The sequence below is a fragment of the Scleropages formosus genome, chromosome 1 (assembly GCF_900964775.1).
Source record: "Scleropages formosus chromosome 1, fSclFor1.1, whole genome shotgun sequence".
NCBI lineage: Eukaryota > Metazoa > Chordata > Actinopteri > Osteoglossiformes > Osteoglossidae > Scleropages > Scleropages formosus.
This window is the reverse complement of record NC_041806.1, coordinates 5480837-5494624: the sequence shown is the minus strand read 5'-3', so window position 1 is coordinate 5494624 and position 13788 is coordinate 5480837. Positions and strand designations below refer to the sequence as shown.

The 13788-nt window shown below is 43.6% G+C and overlaps 1 long non-coding RNA gene across 1 annotated transcript; it reads right to left on the bottom strand.

The window, feature by feature from the left end:
• Positions 1–3358: 3358 nt before the first annotated feature.
• On the bottom strand, positions 3359–13376 carry LOC108925544 (uncharacterized). The gene is made up of 4 exons (XR_001965414.2): positions 13303–13376; positions 10356–10419; positions 3615–3730; positions 3359–3393 (listed from the first exon to the last, which is right to left on the bottom strand). It is a non-coding gene; the product is annotated as an uncharacterized LOC108925544 (long non-coding RNA).
• Between the last annotated feature and the right edge of the window lie 412 nt (positions 13377–13788).

Genomic DNA, 13788 nt, shown 5'->3' with positions numbered 1-13788 from the left:
TGGACATCAGTTCTGAGATATGTATATTAGTTAGTTACAAATTAGATATTGCATTTTTGCAATATACAGACCAAGAAAATACACACACATTATCTGAAACCACTTGTCCCACACAGGGAGCCAGAGCCTAACCTGGCAACACAGGGCATAAGGCTGGAAGGGGAGGAGACACACCCAGGATAGGATGCCAGGCTGTCACAAGGCACCCCAAGCCAGACTCAAACCCCAGACCCACCAAAGAGCAGGACCTGGTCCAACCCACTGCACCACTGCATCACCACATCCCCCTACCAAGAAAGTGTTAATAGTTTAATACGTCAGTGACACTATGAGCTCAAGTGGCCCAGCTGTCCTTTCAAATTTTATTAAAGTTTCAAAGCTGGGTTGGTTTGACTCTCGTATTAATATAAATTTTGACTTTTGGAAACACCGGAAAACCCTTTTCATCTGAGATGGTTGCACGTCTGTCTGCAGTAAATGAGAAAAGGCATCTCCAAGGCATCACTTGTATATATTACTGTAGACTAGATGTTTTGCTATTAAATCTCAGTGGTTAAGAGTGCCGTCTCTGAATTAAAGTTGCCCAGGTTGCATCCTGACATGGGGCCCAACTCCTGTACCCCTGGGAAAGGTTCCTGAAACGAATTACCTCAGTAAAGCATCCAGCTGTATAAACAGACACTTTATTGTGCTTCTGTTATATCATAAAATGACAGGATGCAATATAGGAATGAGAAGCGATAGATTACGCTGGACAGACACCTTCACAAGGGAGTTCTGAACATGCAAATCTTAGCCTCTTTGGCTTCCAAGTTAACCTGCCACACCGAATTAAAAACATTCCAGCAAAGCATTCAAGACATTTTCTCCTCCCATTCCTCCAAGTTTAATGATTAATGTCAAATTGAATGAATTTATAGTCACCATACATGAATACAAAATAAATACACTTAAATAAGAAGACTGTGCTCTTGGAGCCAATAAACATTAAGAAACTACAGCTGAGGAAAACAAGTTCACACATTGCTAGAGTGCAATTGTTATTTTTTTCACTGGCGGCTTGGTCCTGGGGTTGGGCCGGCAGGCGTCCGGTCCAGTACGCGGTTCTCGCGGTAAAACAAGGTTGACTCCTTGCACCCTCTTGTGTCCACATTCACAATAAGCATCACATTATTTTTCTGGATTCTAGTGAACTTTCTCCACATGCAGCAACTTGGTTTCCTTTGTGTTGTTTCATCTATGCAGCTACTTTTGGACCCAAAGGTGGGGTAGGTTCAAATCCCACCTCCAGCTGTAATACCCTTGAGCAAGGTACTTACCCTAATTTGCTCCAGTAAAAAAAAAAAAAAACCTAGCTACATAGGTGTGTAAATAGCTTAACACGGCAAGTTGCCCTGGAGGAAGGTGTCATGTAAATGGAAATTACACTCTTGTCATCAACTGTGTGTCTGAGAGATAATCCCATCATGACTTTAAAAACAAGCATCAGGATTTTTGCATGTTCATTTTGCAAATACACACACACAGTGGCTACAACCACTTGTCCCAAGCAGGGGTCACAGCGAGCCAGAGCCTAACCCAGAAGCACAGGGTGCAAGGTTGGGGAAGGAGGGGGGCACACCCCAGGCGGGACACCAGTCCACTGCAAGGCACCTCAAGCAGGACTCAAACCCAGACATACCACACAGCAGGCTCTGGCCAAACCTGCTGCACCACCACACCTTCCTCGTTCCACAAACAAAGCTATTTAAATTTTGAATGTTTACACACATCTTGAGTTCAAAATAAACAAAATAAATTATAATAAAATGCGTGTTAAAATAAGCAAATGAACATTAAGGCATTTCACAATTTACGATAATCTGGAAAGCCCGGTCCAAAGATTTCACATGGCAAACTACAGGGACCAAGATTGCTTTTCAAGCATCTTGATGCACAAAGTCTTGAGCTTCTGCATCAGCTGCAATTCATAGTCATGTAGATTAATTAAAGCTACTGTATGAAATAGCATCAGTGTGGATGTGCAAAATTGGTAATGGCTACATTACCAGCCATGCAGCATCACCACATCACAGGGTGGTGACATCGAAGCAGTGTTTGTCTACAGCACAGGGTCACTGGTTAATTTAAGATTATTAACCCCCTTTCCCTATGAAAATACATTATTGCTAGCTCACACGGAGCTGGCAACAAGTACAACGATTGTTCACAAAATGTGTTTACATCTATGATTCTCAAGTTACTGCTTTAAATCTCAGCTTTAGAACTGGATGTTCATGACATTAATTGGTTAGTTTTGTTTTAGGCAGGGGAGGTAATGTGCGGATAAATATTTCAGCACATTTAGTGCGCTCAGAGGCAGATGTTACTAATTTGCTGCAGGACTACTGACTTTTAAATGGAATAGTCGTGTAAAATATTTAAAAGTAAGCCTCGCAGGCTTTGTTCAGTTATTACTTGCTGGGTTATGTGTTTCGCAGCGCTGCAGAACGTGGTAAAGGGTTCGTCTTGGATGAATCTGTGCACGTGTGCGCATTGTGTTTTTAGGAGTCATTTATGCATGAAATGAATTAGGGATGGAAAGAAAAGCTAGAAGACAACCAGAAAACGACAGGAATGCGTTAAAAAAAATCTGCTTTCGCTGTGTGTTTCTTGCCTTTTTGCCTTCAAACTATTAAGGGAAGCTTCTCGAGCGGTATTCAAAAGAGAGAATAATCAGGGAGCCATGAATTCTGGAGGATTCATAAGGAGATATAGGTCAGGTAAGCATGCCACAGCAAGCCTTAGCACAGTAAAGCCATAAAATGCACTTTTGAATCCAGCCGGTATCCAAGGAGAGTCAAATTGCCTGTGAAATGAGAGTAAACGTAAACCAGGTCCTCAACTTTCAAACACAGCTGGAACCCAAAATCTAAACTCAATTTGTTTTTAAATTCAACCACCCTAGTGACAGTAAAAAAAAGAGTAGTAATAGTCATAATTAAATAGAATTTAAAAATCCAAAAACATTTATTTATTCTATTTTTATTAGGTCCTCATCTTATGAAGTTACTGCATTCTACAGAAATATAGCTCGATGTTTTCTTTGTGGAGGTTCTGCAAAGGTGTTGAATATAGCTATAATAGCAAAAGCACTCTAGACTTTTGACACTTTCGTTCACCTTGTTACTTTGCTACACAAATTCCTATTTAATGCTCATTGTTGACTTGGTGAGGGGGCGCGGTGGCGCAGTGGCGCAGTGGGTTGGACCGGGTCCTGCTCTCTGGTGGGTCTGGGGTTCAAATCAAGCTTGGGGTGCCTTACGACGGACTGGCATCCCATCCTGGGTGTGTCCCCTCCCCCTCGAGCCTTACACCCTGCGTTGCTGGGTTAGGCTCCGGTTCCCTGCGACCCTGTATGGGACAAACGGTTCAGAAAGCGTGTGTGTGCCTTGCAAAATTTGTAGCTAAAAGTCATCACACGAGCACCCAGTGAATGAGAACTGAGATTTAATTCCGATTGTTTCTCTTATCTTTTTAAAAAAAAAAATTCTAAATATTAAGGATTTATTGTGTACTCTAAGATCCTTAGGAAAAAATCACTAATATGAAGACAACAAAACGGATGTGCTTACCTCAGAGCCCCAGTAGACCTCATCAGTGTCAAGCAGGTCATCTTCATCCAGCTGCACATCATGTCCTCTCTTCCATCCCCTTCTTTTCTCCAGTGAATCAAGTCCATCTCTTGACCCTGGAAACCAGGACAAGCAAAACGAGGAAGCACATTTTGAGCTAAGTGGGGAGAGTTACTGAACAAATGTCCGTTCTCTCTATCTTGAGCAAGTTAGTTCTGAGGAATGACCATCGGGGTGGCACTTGATCGGTGGCACAAACCACTGCAACCCTGGACGGTATTGCATGCGCACATAACGGACATTGTTTGGACAATTCACTGACCTTGATGTAAAGCAAACATGTCCCTCTAGCATCACTTTATCGTCCATGTAACTGTGAAAAGTGCAGCTGCCCAAAGAGCATCATCAACAGGTAACACAGATGCGTTGCACTGTGAGGTCGTGACCTGGGATCAGAATACATTTCCAGCACTTCACGTTTATTAGAAAAGATTGCGCAATACTTTACAGTCAGCAGTGGCTAAATAATGAAGTGTCCATTAAATGAATTGATAAAAATTGATATTAATCGCTACATCTGACCATTCAAGGAAACAGTTGTCAGTAACAATGATGTGTCAATAACGACTATTGAACTAACATCATCACTGCCGTCTTTCTGACTACATCTGCTAAATATGTACAAAGAAATAATTTATTCAGGAACACATTCAGTTGTCAGGTACCAGCGCTACTAAGGATTATTTGTACTGTGTACCATGTCAAATCGTGCCTATTTAGAGCATGGTTTCAATATTCATGAACTTGGACTGAGCCTGCTGGACCTTCATGTCATCTGAATTCAATGTGCAGCTGCTTTGATGAAATGTAAATGATTCTTCGAGCATATCCGGACTTAAAATCAGTGAAACGTGCGTCACCGATGAAGCCCACCTGGAAAACTTTCCCAACAGCCCCGTCACGAACACATAAGAGAGCAGTTGCTTTTGTCTAAGTTTGCTAGCAGACTTAGTGCCTTAATCCAGTGCCTTTCCAGTGGCGGCTTATCAACTGGTCCAAATGCAAAATATCCAGACATCTTGTGATGAATATGAAACCCAGTAGCACATTTATTTATCTAGCAGACACTTTTGTCTCCAAAGCAACTTCCAATGAGCTCTGTGTAGTGTTAACAGCCCAAACACCTTATTCACCAAGGTGACTTACACCGGGTCACTCATCCACACATCAGTGGAACACACTCACTCTGTCACTCTCACACTATGGGGGAACCTAAGAGCATGTCTTTGGACTGTGGGAGGAAACCAGAGTAACCCCATGCAGACACAGGGAGAACATACAAATGCCACACAGACTAAGCAGGGATCAAACCCACATTCTCTCACACCCCCCAGGTGCTGTAAGACAGCAGCACTACTTGCTGTGCCACCGGTAGCCTTCAGTGAAATGTGTCTCCTCTCCTGCAATGTTTCTGAGGTTCATTGGGAGATCCCTCCCACAACGCGACCCTAACATAAACTCTTCAGGGAATGTTGATTTTATGACATTCTGGAATTCGTATCAGATAGTCCAAGATAATAAGCACCCTCAGACAACAGGTATAATAAATTGGGCTTTGGCTCACATCTGCACTACAGCAGGGTGCATAGCACCATAGGTTTAAATGATGCAAAGGACACAGAGACAGCATTCACCTTGAACCCAAAAAAAAACCCACTCTGAGTCCAAGGACCCCATTTCTTTAAGGAACTGTGCACCAAGCCAGTCTACTTAGCACCCCCAAATTTTCCCTTTCCTACCGCCAAGCATGGTCACCCCATCATTTTCCCCAGAAGTGCCCCCAGTGGTTGAACAGTTTATTTACAATTTACCCACAATGCAACTAATTACATTTAACAAATCTTCCTGTCCAAACAGTAACATGAGTTGTTACAAGAATGACAATGTCCCTGCGAAAAGGTTGTTCTAAACTGTCTCAGGGCCCAACTAACAGGGCCGAACCAAGATGGCACCAAGTATGGCTGCCGTGTTGCGAGCGCCAACTCAAGTTTGGCAGTTTTTTGTTTGTTTGATTGGTCACTACTACGTATGAGCATATGTGCATACGTTTACTCTTTATGCCGCACAGAAAAGATTTTCACCACATGTACACTTGTGGTTATGGTGAAGTGACAATAAAGTGATTTAATACCAGCGGTAGGAAAAAAGCGGCTAATGCTTAAAAGTAGCGGCTAATGCTAATTTGCAACGTCTGCCTGGAGAGGGTTAAAATGCTGCGCTGTGGTCCGAGAGGAAGAACGCGACACTTTAAGGTGGCACAGTTAAACATTCAGCTGAGACGTAGCTGAAGTATGGCAGCAAAAAGCAAGATGTCAACAAAGTCTCCCGTGATGATCCTAAATGCTAGGAAAAAGCAGGTGACGGGAGGAAATGAGGGAAAATTCTGCACCGTTCACAGACCTTCACACACAGAAATGACTTTCAAAACCCTGCTACTCGCCTTTCTGTGAAATAAATTTAACTTTGCTTTCCGCAAAACCATTTTTTTGTGGGTAAAACCAAAATAACAATACCGAGGCCTGTTCAATCCAAAACGTTGCACAACGTAACGATGGAACATGTCACTTCACAGCCGCATTCCAGACATTTCCATTTAGCCTCCTGACCCCGACCACTTACACACACACACACACACACACACACACACACACACACGCTTAAGTTTAGAAAGGAAAACGTTGAGTTTTGGATGCGCTACAAAGGAAAAAAACGTTACAGACAAAATTATTGCGGTGACAGTACCAGGTTCACTTTAACCGGCCACAAGCAAGAGCGCCAGCAGCCCCTTCGCTAACTACGATCCACGCGCACCACCTCCTGTGGGAGCAGCCGGTCGGGAGATGAAAGGCAAAAGCTGACAATCCCGAGAAAAGCTGTCCTCCGCAAAAATTTCCCGCGGGCTGACAGCAGACACCACCTTCGCCTAGACCAGCTGCTTCGGCGCTCTGCCGGCGATGAGGCTCAATTAACGCGGCGCATTCTGAATTAAACTGCGCTTTCCATCCCTCAGGATCCTGCAGCGAGAAATTTAATTTAACTTCAAAGGATACCGTACAGAACAGCTAATAGTTTAGGGTAATAGTTCCTGGCAGGCCGATGCACTTTTTCCAAGGAACTTTTCCCATATTTAGACCCATGGCTGTGAGTCTGAGACGTGCTCTCAATGCATGGATTTTTAGACGTTTTCTCCGTCTCCATTAACGGTACACTAAGAATGGAGAACATCGTGCCAGAAAACACTAGAAAACATCTTATAGTAGCGAAAAACCCCACAAATGGAGCATTCTGAGTATCAAGCAAGGACATTACAGCTGCAGAACTTAAAAAGGGATTTTTGGGGTTACCAGAGAAAGAGACGAAAGACAGGAGCCAGCGAATGATCTTAGGAATTCAGTAAAAGAAGGTCGAGAACACAAAGTGGATTTGAGATAGGAGACAGCAACCAAAAGAAGGGACGGCGCCTCAATGTTAGGAATAGGGCTTCCTGCTCTCTAAAGTTTCGGCAACTGAAAAATGTATCCTTCATTATCACGTGAGCAAATCTACCATGAAAAAGGGGGGTAAAAACTATGCAGGGAAGCTGCAGAGGTACAAAATGAACGATTAGTTTAAACTACACATGAGATGAGGCTTATGGGCGCATTAGAGCTTAAACAAGAATCCTGCTTTTATCTTGTCTGTAGATTATTAGGATTAATGCATTTAAACATACACAGGATGGGGGGGGGGGGGGGGGGGGGGGGGGGGCTATTCAGGGGATAAAGTGCCAGAGTTAAAGAGAAAGGTGCAAGCTGTCACTGGACTCGTAGGTGTGAGAAAGGCTCCGCCCCCAGTGTTCCGTTAGGTCACAACCCCGCAATCACTGTTAAGTTTGGATTCCTCTTCTGTCTGGAACGGAGTCAATGCAGAGTGCGGATGTAACCCTGCACCTTCCTCCGAAGACGTGAAAGGTGATTTCTGACGGAGCGCCCCTTCCCCCCAGGCCATGCGTGCGAAGGCTATGTTTTCTGTCAAAATGTGAACAAGGGCCAAAGAAAACAATGAGGGAAGCTAAAGTCACTTTGCAATTCATGATCATTGGTGGGCCTGGGGCGAGGGGGGGGGGGAGGGATGCCGGGTGCGAGTGATGTTGGCTCAGCTCAGCTTCTATGCATTCTACCACAATGACGTACGTCTGAGTACCCCAGTGAACAAATAAGGCGGACGCACGTGCATCCTTAAACTGGCACTTCTTAACAACATAATGGTGATCATTTCAGTAAGAAGCAACAAAAATTCCACAACAAAGAGCACAGAGTGGAGTTTAAGTTTTTATCACCAATGACTGTTATAGTTTATGGTAAGTACCTTTCTCAAGGGTAGTTAAAGTTTTATTGGTCACATACACAAAGATACTTAGTACGATGTGCAGTGAAATGCTTTTCCGACTGTCCGTAAGACAGACTGATAGCACACACACACACACACACACACACACACACACACACACACAGGGTTGCGGGGAACCGGAGCCTACCTGGCAACACAGGGCGGAAGGCCAGAGGGGGAGGGGACACACCCAGGACGGGACGCCAGTCCGTCTCAAGGCACCACAAGTGGGACTCGAACCCCAGACCAGCTCCCAGTCCAACCCACTGCACCACCGTGCCCCCATATAGACTGTTAGTAGAGATAATATAAATAAGGCAATGCAAATAAAGTAGAAATTAGAAACATACTACAGGAATATGAAGAATATATAATGATGAAAACGGGAGAATAAATAATAAAATAAATAAAGTAAGATAAAAAATACAGTGGTAAAAAAATAAAAATATATTGGTCTAAAAATTTGGAATAACAGAAATATAATAAAGATGTACTCGAAACATATAGCAAAATACAGATGTGGAGTCCAGTATTAAAGGTTAAATAAAGAAAGTGCAACGTGTGCAACGTTGTGTGGAAAAAATCTGTTCAATTGAGGAGAAGGGATCTGGATCTTCTGATTCTGAAGGTGACAGCTCTGACCCCTGTGCCACCTTTTGTCCCACAGTAATATTTACATCAAGTTACTGAGGAGGACATGAGTTGTGAAATTTGTCCTTAATATTCTGCAGTCATCCTAGGACCCTCTTTCCTATGAGCAGGCCCATATATACTTCTCTACACTCAACTTAACGAGCACAACAATTACTGCTCTTCACAACCCTGGATGTGTGTAAGAATCTAATTTGTTCACTTTCTGTTTCAGATATCCGCTTCCCCAGGGAAGTCACTACGGTTTCAACAGCAAATTCCAGAACTCCCTCTTCACAGAGGTGCAGCAAGGAAGCTCATTTCCATCACTTGCAGTTTTGCCTTTCAATTCAAAAACAACAGTATAAACCCAGTTGTTTATGAAGGTCATAACATGACTCCTGGAGATGTGAAGATGTGCACCATGAAAGTTCAAGTTGGTAGATGCTTAGAGTATGAATGCAGCAACTGTGCTGCTCACTCACTCTATTCTCCACTTCTTTACTGATGTGGAGGAACAATGTCATCATTTCCGTTTTATTTTACTAAATATGACCGAGAGCAAGACTGTGTTCTTCAGCAAAAAATCAAATCCAACCCTCCTCTTTCTCCCCTGCAGGCCCTGACCCTGTAACCCTCTCTCCCTGCAGTGAAGGAAATTTCAAGAGACGGGAGAACCAAGAGAGCCGTTCTTGTCTCGTTACACTCCATTATTCGTTCCAAAGCTCTGCGCCAGGTAGACTCCGGGGATGTGATTTTGTGGATGTGACGGGACACACGAGACCTGCTTGACCTCACGCGCGCTGCTCATTACTTCACCTCTAAACAGGGAAGAGCATTTACCGAATAGGGGAATCTGATGACATCCACGAAAAAGGTTAAGTTTACGCTTCTACTGCACCACTGTGGTTATTCCCCCAAAGCTTTGTATTTATCTCTGTTTTTGATCGGCACGTGCAGCATTCATCAAATACTGTTTTGGCAGATGTGCTCCTCTTTACCGTTGGACAGAGATGAAAAAGAAAAGAACGCTCTGATTAAAAATTGTTAGCCAGAGAGGCGAGCCAGCAATTCTTAAGACTTTGCCTTGTTGGCCTGTAGACTTGTGCTGAGTCCAGAAGAGATTTTTATCATATAGTTGTCTACAGTCTAAAGAAAAGCAACTCTATTCAGAAGGGTGCATGTAAGCTCTGCGGAGAATACCGGGCCCAGCGTGACGGCACCAGTCAAGATCACCCTCCTTGCCCTCTTCCTGGATTAATAAGAACGTTAATTTCTCTTCCCTTATCCCTTCTAAGTCTGAATCTCCTTGTCACCCTTCTCCCATGTCCCTTCTGCAGGAAAGGGTAGAGTAGTAAAACACAGCACTCAGGTAAAAGCCCTGTTGCTGAAGAAAAAAAGGGCAAAACTTAAAAGTATTTGTATAGATATTCACTTGACTTGACGGACAGACGGATAGATAGATAGATAGATAGATAGATAGATAGATAGATAGATAGATAGATAGAACGAACATCCAAAGGCACATTTAATTTATCCAAATGAATAACCAATGCAAAGATGCTTGCTTTATTATTGTTTCGATGTGAGTAAAATTTTCACATGACCACGTTCACACATTGGATATAAAAAGATGGCAAAACCATTTCTTTTATCTAGCAAACCAGCTACTGTGATCCTGACCTTCAGCTTTCGTGAATCGAGCTTCTGCAGGGTGTTTCATCACAGAGCTGAGATGTGCAGGCACCTTAAAAGGTAGAGGGAAATCCATAATCACAAGCAGTGAAGGCGGCATGAGGAAAAACATCGAAGCCAAGCGGAGACAAAAGCCATAAATAAGATTAAAGACCATCTGTAAACAGACTGGAATGCGGAGAAATCATTCGCAAAACATGCTACACATCTGGAAAAAATACTCCAGCTCCTTTGCCAAATGTAGACAATTCATGGAATTTTGTTTTTTTTATTTTGAAGGAAGTGATGAGAGCAAATTTGAGACTGATCTTCAGCATGATCTTCGATACAAACACTTTCAAACGCTATTCTAATCCTCTTCAAAAACTTGCATGTTACACCAGAATGGTTTAAAAGGTCAAAGCATCGTTTCATATGAATATATTGACATCTTACCTCAGATACAGCAACTGAAAGTAGCCTGTCATTGTATTCATTTAAATATATACAACAAATACTTATGTATAAAGAGCAGGAAAAAAATACTCATAACTGAGGATTCACACACACATTGTTTGAAACCACTTGCCCCATACAGGGTTGCAGGAGCCTAACCCAGCAGCACAGGGCATAGGGCTGGAGGGGGAAGGGATACACCCAGGATGGGATGCCAGTCCACTGTAAGGCACCCCAAGCAGGACTTGAACCCCAGACCCACTGGAAAGCAGGACCTCATCCAACCCACTGCACCACCCTAACTGAGGAGCCCTCATCTTAATACTCCCAATTTCTTCAACATTTGAATTCTTGACATGAATCACCCTGAATACTTGTATTAAAGGAATCACACTTTGCAACACGACACTGCTTTCGGTGAATTCTTAAAGGCTACAGCATGTTCGCAGTGAAACAGTGAAGATTATTTCCAAAAAAGCTGTGCCACTTCAGCGCACAAACATTGCAGGGTTACAGGAGAGGAAAATATTTGGAGATCATTCTATAGTCTTAGATAAAGGGAATAATGTTTTTCTAGGGTGCAATTTTCTTCTTTGGGCTCAGGGTGTGTGTGGGCTCACGTGCTACTGAGTCTGCTCTGTGTGTGTGTGCGTGTGCGGGAGTGTGTGGGAGTGTGTGGTTGGGGGGAGGCCTGTCGCGCCCAGCGGGTGTTCATGTTGCTCTTCCCTGATACTGTGAGGAAGGGTATAAAAAGTGTGGTACCATTATCCCCCCCAACACTGAGGGATTGTGGGTTCCCCACCACATCCTGAGCATCACCAGAAGATGAAGGAAAAGACACTTCCAGCTGCCATCACTCTCGACACCTGAACTCTCACTCTGGGCTGGATCAAACCATTGAAATATATTATTTCCTGGGAGAAAAAAAAAAATCAAACTCTTGGAACCTGGGCTAATCTATTTTTCCTCTCTTTTTTGTAGGAAAAAAGGGAAATACTAAATAGGGTCCGTTTTTGGGAATTCCCCCCCCCCCCCAAGATCTGGCATTACCTCTCTTGTGCTGGATATGTGCTCACGTCCCTTATTATTAACGTGAGGAACAGATTTATTTGCCGGCACTGAATGGACGAGCGCTCGCGCCATGGATCCGGGAGTTTTACTACTGCTAGGGATGACTGTGGCATTTGCGAGAGGTACGTGTCGCATCCACCTTCCCCTCTTCGGGGTCCCGTAGCGAAGACATTTATAAATAATCAAAAAATGATGAGAACAATGTTGCATCTCGCAGCGTCTCGCGGCGGCGCAACACGCGTGCAAGCCGTGCACCACGCGGCATGGTACTTTTAAACGCTTCTTTTCCACCGGTGTGACTTTAATCTTTGCTGTACACGTAACGTTTTCTGTTGTTTGTTTTTTTTTATTTATTTTCAGTAAACGAAAAGCATGCAGCACCGTGTTAGTCGTCGTCGTCGTATCAGGTTTTTGGTTCGAATCCCTAATCATGGCCTGCTGTATTATAATATATAAATCAGTGTAATTTTATCGTAGGGGTTAGATAAAGACGTTAATTATTACATAAAAGTCCATAGAAATATCCTTGGTTATTAACAGAGTATCCTACTTACTGGCTTGTAAAAAGTAGTGTTCCCCATTCTCAGTTTACTGTAGTTTACTGTAGTGAAAAAAAAGTGTACTTTTGTCTCCTTTTAAGCAGACCGATATTGGATTAAAACTATTCGAATGATCACATTAACTAGGAATTAAGTCCCGGTAAGGGTCGCAGGGGTCCGGAGCCCATCCAGGAATCACTGGGCGCTATAGGCTGGGGGTGGGTGGTTGGGGGGGTGACACCCCGCGAGATGACAGTACATAGAAGGAAAAAAAAAGAAAACTTTTGTTTTTTAATTAACGTCTGCTATATTTTTCATAGCAATTTCTTACTGCCACCCACAGAGAGAGAGACGAGCCTCCACCGTTTTATTATCGACAATAATATTATTCCTACAAATACTCCTCTGAATTTTTCCCCATTCAAAAGTTATGAAAAACTGCAGTTTAAAATATTGTAACCCTTCTTTATAACATTCACATATCTCAGTGATTTCATTGATAATAAATGTCCAAATTTACCCGGGAGACGCCGCGCGCGACCGGTGTGTGAACGAAGACGGTGTTTTTTCCCCGCGTTTTTACCCGAAAAAGTACATTTCCATCACTATTTACTCTTATTGTTCTTGTTTGTTTGTTTGTTTGTTTACCAGGTACCTTTGTGCTCATGGCCGCTTGCAGTAGCTTATTAGGTTCGTACAAAAAAAGAACGTGCTTATAAAAGTTGATGCCAATGCAACATCATCAACAGGACGAATAACAGTAACAAGTCTGTGGCTTCAGCGCCTCTTTATCTCCTTAATTTCTTCTATTTCTCTTTTCTCTATTTCTTTCTATCTTTTCTCTTTATCTCTTTCTCACTATATCTCTTTATTTATCTCCGTTTTTTTACCGTCTCCATGTCGGTCCAACCGAAGGTACCTCGTCCCTCGGCGCCGACGTTCCCGGGTCCAGCAGAGCTCGAGCGCGGGGGCGGTCCGAGCTCGCGCCGCGCCCCGCGACGGACACGCGCGGTCGCCCGGGGCAACAGCAGGGGCGGGAAGCCGCGTGCGCCGCGTGCGGCGCTCCGGTGCCGCCGAAGAGAGCGAGGCGCTGCACGTGCTACACATACACAGACAAGGAGTGCGTCTATTACTGCCATTTGGACATCATTTGGATCAACACGCCCGAGTGAGTGGGGGGCGCGTGGCCATGCCCAAAACTTGTGTATATCCTCACTCGGTACTATTGATAATTTGAGTGGGTCAACATGATAAGGTAATAAGAGAGATGCGCAGAAACAAGGAAAAAAAAAAATGTGCACGTGGAGCAGTGAAAATCCTCAAGGCAAAAAAGGTCCAAAAGGAGGATTCAGAAGGTGACAAAATAAAGGATGCGC